Below are 8,014 nucleotides of genomic sequence, written 5' to 3'. Positions count from 1 at the left end.
CAATAGGTATAAGGGTACCTCCCTATAGGAGGGGAAAGGGATTTAAAAAAGGGTATGAGGAACTGATAAAAGGGAGGGTGACTTGTGGGAGGTGGTGGTCAGAAGCAAAATACTTTTGAGGAGGGACTGGGTGAAAAGAGAAAGAGAAGGACAACCAGGGAGATAAGATAAGGTGGAGGGAAATATACAGTTAGTAATCCTAACTACAAAAGTGAATGGGATGAACTCACCCACAAAACAAAAGTGGATAACAGTGGATTAAAAATCAGAATCCTACAGTATGTTGTTTATAAGAAACACATTTTGAAGCAGAGAGACCCACACAGACTAAAGGTAAGGGCTTGGTGCAGACTCTATTATACCTTAGCTGAAGTTAAAGAAAAAAAAAAACAGGGGTGTGGCAGCTAGGTGGCACAGTAGATAGAGCAGCAGCCATGTAGTCAGGAGGGCCTGAGTTCAAATCTGGCCTCAGACACTTACTAGATTTGTGTCCCTGAGCAAGTCACTTAACCTCAATTGTCTCAAAAAAAAAAAAAAAAGGGGCGGCTCAGTGGCACAGTGAGTAGAGCACTGGCCCCAGAGTCAGAAGGACCTGAGTTCAGATCTGGCCTCAGACACTTAACACACACACACAAAAACCTAGCCATGTGACCTTGGGCAAGTTACTTAATCCCAACTGCCCTCCAAAAAGCAAAAAAAAAAAAAAAGAAGAAGAAGAAGCCAGGATAACAATCATGATTTTACACAAAACAAAAGCAAAGATAGATCTAATTAAAAGAGATAAACAGGGAAACTAAAATGTTAAAAGGTAACATAGGCAATGAAGTAATATCAAAAGCAAACATATATGCACCAGATGGTATAGAATCCAAATTTTTAAAAAAGTTAAATGAATTATAGGAGGAAATATAGAACTAGATAAATCTAACAACAATAAAAACCACAAACATGAAGAAGAAAGAAGTTAAAGAGGTGAATAGAATTTTAGAAAAGTTAGATAGGAAAGACTTCTGGAGAAAACTGAATAGGAATAGAAAGGAATATACCTTTTCTCAGTAGTATAAGATACCTGTACAAAAATTAACCATGCATTAGGGGCATAAAAAGTTCACAACCAAATGCAAGAAAGCAGAAATACCAAATTCAACCTTTTTTAGATCATAATGCAATAAAAATTACATTCAACAAAGAACCATAGAAAGATAGATTAAAAGCTAAATGAAAACTAAATAATCTAAATAATCCTAAAGAATGAGTGGGTCAAAGAACAAATCATAGAAACAATCAAAATTTCTTTAAAGAGAATGAACAATGAGACAACATGACAAAATTTATGGGATGCAGCCAAAGTACTTATGGGAAATTTTATATTTCTAAATGCTTGCATCAATAAAATAGAGAAAGAGCAGATTAATGAATTGGGCATACATCTAAAAAAAACTAGAAAAAGAACAAATTAAAAACCCCAATTAAACAACAAATTAGAAATCCTGAAAATCAAAGGAGAGATTAATAAAACTGAAAGTAAGAAACCTATTCAATTAATAAGTAATACTAGGAGGGGGCGGCCAGGTGGCTCAGCAAGTAAGAGCACCGGATCCAGTGTCGGGATGACCTGGGAATCAAATCCGGGCGCAGATACTTAGCACCACACCCAGAAATAACTGGCCGTGTAACCTTGAGCAAGTTACTTAACCCTAATTGCTTAAAAAAAAAATAATACTAGGAGCTAGTTTTATGAAAAAAAAATAGATAAATCATTGGTTAATTTGATTACAAAAAGAAGAAAACCAAATTATCAGTATCAAAAATGAAAAGGGTGAATTTAACACAAATGAAGAGAAAATTAAAGCAATAATTAGGAGTTATTTTACCCAACTGTATGCCAATAAATCTGGCAATCTCAGTGAAATGGTTATAAATTGTCCAGGTTAACAGAAGAGGAAATAGGATACTTAAATAATCCCATCTTAGAAAAAGAAATTGAACAAGTAATCCTAAGAAAAAATCCCCAGGGCCAGATGGATTCCTAAGTGAATTCTACTAAACATTTAAAGAACAATTAATTTTAATACTATATAAACTATTTGGAAAAAATAGGCAAAAAAGAGTCCTATCAAAATTCCTTTTTTTTGTTACAAATATGGTGCTGATACCTAAACCAGGAAGAGTGAAAACAGAAAACAAAAACTATAGATCAATTTTCTTAGTGAATATTAATGTGAAAAATTTTAATAAAATAATAGCAAAGAGGTTACAGCAATATATTACTATGACCAGGTGAGATTTATAGTAGGAATGCAGGGCTGGTTCAATATTAGGAAAGCTATCAGTGTAATTGACCACATCAATAACAAAAGCAACAGAAATTATATGATTATCTCAATAGATGCAGAAAAAGCTTTTGACAAAATACAACATCCATTCCTATTAAAAATATGAGAGAAGGGGCAGCTAGTTGGCACAGTGAATAGAACACCGGCCCTGAAGTCAGAAGGACCTGAGTTCAAATTTGGTCTCAGACACAACACAAAAATCTAGCTGTGTGATCTTGGGCAAGTCACTTAACCCCAATTGCCCTGCCTCCCCCCTCCAAAAAAAAAAGCCAAAAATACTACAGAGCATAAGAACAAATGGAGCTTTCCTTAAAATAATAAATAGTATCTCTCTAAATCAGAGGTGGGGAACCTGTGGTCTTGAGGCCACATATGGCCTTCTAAGTCTTTGGGTACAACTTTTTGACAGAGTCCAAGTTTTACAGAACAGATCTTTCTATTAAGGGGGTTTGTTCTGTGAAGTCTGGATTTAGTCAAAGGGCCACACTTGAGGACCTAGAAGGTCACATATGGCCGTGAGGCTAAAAGTTCCCCACCCTTGAAAACCATCAGCAAGCATTATCTGTAATGGGGATAGAAGCCTTCCCAGTAAGATCAGGGGTGAAGCAAGGATGCCCATTATCACCACTATTTTTCAATATTGTACTAGAAATGTTAGGCATATCAATAAGAGAAGAAAAAGAAATTGAAATAATTAGAATAGACAATGAGGAAACAAAACTCTTTGCATATGATGTACTTAGAGATGGTATACTTAGTTCCTAGAAGATCAACAAAAAACTAGTTGAAATAATTAACAACTTTAGAAAAGTTGCAGGATATAAAATAAACCCACATAAATCATCAACATTTCTATATACTTACCAACAAAGCCCAGGAGCAAGAGATAGAAAGAGAAAGACCATTTTAAATAATAGTAAACAATAGAAAATACTTGGGAATCTACCACTAAAACAAACTGGGGAATTATATGAATATAATTACAAAATACTTTTCACACAAATAAAGTCAGATCCAAACAATTGGAAAAATATTAATTGCTCATGAATAGGCTGAGCCAATATAATAAAAATGACAATTCTACTAAATTAATTTACTTATTCAGTGCTGTAACAACTATCAAAAATTCTTTTATGGAGCTAGAAAAAATAATAACAAAATTCATCTGGAAGAACAAAAGGTCAAGAATATCAGGAGAATTAATGAAAAAAAAAAGTGAAGGAAGGTGACCTAGCTGTACCAGATCTCTAACTGTATTATAAAAGGGCAGTCATCAAAAAAATATGGTACTGGCTAAGAAATGGAATTGTGGATTGGTGGAATAGATTAAGTACACAGTACATAGTAATAAGTGACCATAGTAATATAATGTTTGATAAATTCAAAGTTCCAAGCTTTTGGGACAAGGACTCTCTATTTGGAAAAAAAAACTGCTGGGAAAACTGAAAAACAGTTTGGCAGGAACTAGGTCTAGACCTAGTTCATACTATATACCAAGATAAGGTCAAAATGGGTACATGATTTAGATATCATGGGCAAATTAGGAGAGCGTGTAATAGTTTGCCTGTCAGATCTATGGATAAAGGAAGAATTGATGACCAAACAAGAGACAGAGAGCATTATGAGATGTAAAATGGATAATTTTGATTATTTTAAATTAAAAAGATTTTACACAAACAGAAGCAATGTAGCTAAGATTAGAAGGAAAGCAGAAAGCTAGGGCAAAAAATTTTATATAGTGTCTCTGATAAAGGCCTCATTTCTCAAATATATAGAGAATGGAGTCAAATTTGTAAGAATACAAGTCATTCCCCAATTGATAAATGGTCAAAGGATATGAATAAGCAGTTGTCAGATGAAGTATTCAAAGCTATCTATAGTCAGATGAAAAAATTCTCTAAATCACTGTTGAGAGAAATGCAGATTTAAGAACTCTGAGGCATCACCGCATACCTATTAAATTGGTTAATATGTGTAATGGGAATGTAAATTTTTAAGATCTTCCCTGCCCCTAGGCTAAAGTGCACCTGGAGCCTGGGGTAGGAGGCTTGTTTTCAGTAGATACTTTTTGATTGGCCAGTGGGTCCAAAAGGTTGTTACATTCTCTGAGCCAGGAGAAAGCTATATAAGCCCTGATGTGTAGCTTTGTTTTGGGGGCTCACTTTGAGAAGTGTTCTGTGATTTGATCATATGAGACTCTGGGAAGCTGTTGGTTGTTGAGAGCCCCCCCCGCTTTGAAAAACCCAGATGTTGATTTGGTATGGATGTAATGGTTGGACAATTTGGAAATCTGTCTACTTGATCTGTTTCTGTCTTAATAATTCTGTCTGTATATTCTGAAGTTCGGGGTGCTGACCTTTTTCCCCTGAACTAGGTAAACGATACATATTTGATTGATTAAAGTAAGCTTGTTAACCCATTTTGAGTTGCTTTCCTTTAACAAAGCAGATCGAAGAACCTGTGGTGGCAGTGACCCTGGGGACGCTGGGGTGCTTGCTGCTACAATATGACAGAAAAGGAAAATGATAAATGTTGAAGAGGATGTAGGTAAATTGGGACATTAATGCACTGTTGGTGGAGTTGTAAACTAATCCAACCATTCTGGAGAGCAATTTGGAACTATGCCCAAAGGGCTATTAAACCGTGTATGCTTTTTGACCCAGAAATACCTCTACTAGGCCTGTATCCTAGAAAGGTAAAATATTAAAAAAAAAATTTTAAAAAGGGAAAAGGACCTATTTGCACAAAAATATTTATAGCAGCTCTTTTAGTGATTGCAAAGAATTGGAAATTGAGGGGATGTCTATTAATTGGGGAACAAGTAAATAAGTTGTAGTATGTGATTGTGATGTCATACTATTGTGCCATAAAAAATAATGAGCAGGATGCTTTCAGAAAAACCTTGAAAGACTTACATGAACCAACTTACCTACTTACAATGGTACATGAACTTCAGCTGAGTCAGGAGGACATTGTACACAGAACTAGAGATATTATACGATGATCAGCTGTGAATGACTTAGCTTTTCTCAGAAATACAATGATCCAAGACAATTCCAAAGGACTCATGATGAAAAATGCTGTCTACCTCCAGAGAAAGAACTGATAGAGTCTGAATGCAGATTGAAGCAAACTATTTTTTACTTTTCTTTATTTTTGGTTTTTGGTTTTGTTCTTTTGGTCTGTTTTCTTTCACAATATGACTAATATGGAAATATGTTTTGCAAGACTGCACATGCATAACATATATCAAATTGCTTAGCATCTCAGGGGGTGGGAGGGGAATGAGGGAGGGAGAGAATTTGCAACTCAAAATTTAAAACCAAATGTTAAAAATTGTTTTTACAAGCAATCAAAAAAAATTTTTTTAAGGGGATAATAATGGCACCAATCTTATAATCTGGTTCTGAGTCATCAATTTAGACCTAGAAGGGATATTAAAGGTAATTTAGTATAATGCTGTCCTTTTACAGATGAGGAACTGAGGCCAAGAGAAGAAATGTGGCATACCTGAAATCACAGGAATACTAAATAGCAAAGGCAGGATTTGAACCCTGCTCCCTGTGTCTCTAGATCCAGAACTCATTCTGTACTTAACACTGTACCACACAGCCTCATGGGATGAGAGATGCCATATAAATATTAGCTGTTGTTACTGCCTCTGTGACCTTGGATAGACATTTCAGTGCTCTGGGCATCAGTTTCCCATTTGCAAAATAAAGAATCCAGATGATTTCCAGGCCTAAATCCTAGCTCCCAATTCTCTTACATTGTCCACAACCTTCAGCTTGTAGCTGGTACTACATTAATTTATCTTGAATTGCATTTAACAGCATCTCTTTCAGGGCCTGGATTCCTAGCCGTCTAGCTAGTCCCCAGACTGAAGAGCATTTCAGGCTGGTTCTGCATGGAACAGTGGAAACACACACATACAACATTTATCTGACACGTGTGCACTCACACGGCTGGGCCTATATATTTTAATGGGACATCACCATTTTTATTTCTCCATAAAGTTTCACATTGGCTTGGCTTTGGAGCTCAGGTGGTGGTCTGGCGGGGTTGGAGTTTTCCCAGCCCCCACTTTTTCCCTCATTTAGAAGCTGGAATCATGGAATTAATTTAATTGGTTTCAGTGGATTTTTACTCCCTTCCTGAGAAGAGGAGAGGAAAGGACAGGGGAAAAGAGAAAGGGGAGCCCAACAGAGAGTAAGGGGTAAAAAGAGAGGGGAGAAGAAAGAAGGAAGGAGAAAGGAGAGGGAATAAGAAGGGGAAGGCATTGGTTCTAATTCTTCTTTACAACATAACTAATGTGAAAATGTTTAATATGAATGTATATGTAGCGCCTGTATCAGGTTGCTTGCTGTTGTGGGGAGGGAGGTGGGAAAGGAGGGGGAGAAAATTTAGAACTCAAAATCTTATGGAACTGAATGTTGAAAATTTAAAATTAATTAATTAATTCTTTAAAAATTATGTGATTGGGAAAAAAAAGAAGGGGAGAAGAGAGTAGGGCCAGAAAGGGCAGAAGACCAGAGGGAGAGGGAGGGAAGGGGGAAAGGGGAGAATGTAGGGAAAGAGGAAGAAGAAAAAAGGAAGGACAGGAAAGGGGAGTTGAGAAAGGAATAAAGCAGGGAAGGACAGTAGGGAGAAGGAGAAGAGGAGGGAAGAGAAAGTTGAGAGGATAAGGGAGGAAGGAATGAGGAGGGAGTTGTTACTTGGGTAATGGGACACAGCAGAACATGGAAGCATGAGGAAAAGGAATTGTGGTTTTAGTCAGGGAACCTCAATTAGAATCCTGCATTCTTTTGAAACTTACCTTGGGCTAATCCTTTACCCCTCTGTGCCTCAAATTTCTGGATATACAAAATATAGATAATAATATCTATTCTGTTGTGCTTGTCTCACTTGGTTCTTGGGGTTTATAAAATATAAATAACGTGTTTCATGAATATGAGGATTTAATAAGACCAGTCAGTTAATAAGCATGTATTAAGTGTTTACTCCATGGTAGGCACTGGTCTAAGTTCTGGGGGTACAAAGAAAGGCAAAAACAGTGATCCCTGCACACAAGAGGTGGATAGTCCAAGGGGGAGATAATGTGTGAAGAAAATTGGTACATACCAGATACATGTAAAGGAGGTAGAACGTCATTTTGGAGGGGAAGGCTTTAGTTCTTGGGAGTTAGAGAAAGGAGTCTTGAAGGAAGTCAGATGCCATCCACATCTGGAGAAAGAACTGATAAAAAGAAGCATGTACAGTATGGTTTTACATACATATATGTATATATGATTTTATATACATATGCACATATTAGTATCTAATAGGTAGGGTCAGAAGGGAAGGAGAAAAAAATAAAAAATGTACAGCAGAAAACAAAAAAACTTAGAAGTGCAGAAAAGTAGTGTAGCTTTGAAAACAATGTTTATACTTTATTACATAGTTTTTTAAAAAGTAAATGATGTGAAATGGAAATTGATGGTTTTATATGGAATCTTATTTTTATGTTATGCTGTGTACAGGGAAATGTTCTTTTTTTCTTTTCATATTTAAATTCAAAATGAAGAAGAGGGAGAAAAAGGAGGAGGTGGAGGAGGAGGAAGAGGCAAAAGAAGAAGAAGAAGAAGAAGAAGAAGAAGAAGAAGAAGAAGAAGAAGAAGAAGAAGAAGAAGAAGAAGAAG

This window comes from Petaurus breviceps, unplaced genomic scaffold, assembly GCF_028583685.1.
Source record: "Petaurus breviceps papuanus isolate PSGF00001 unplaced genomic scaffold, PetGlider_PUasm1.0 37, whole genome shotgun sequence".
Lineage (NCBI taxonomy): Eukaryota > Metazoa > Chordata > Mammalia > Diprotodontia > Petauridae > Petaurus > Petaurus breviceps.
This window is presented reverse-complemented; position numbering follows the sequence as displayed.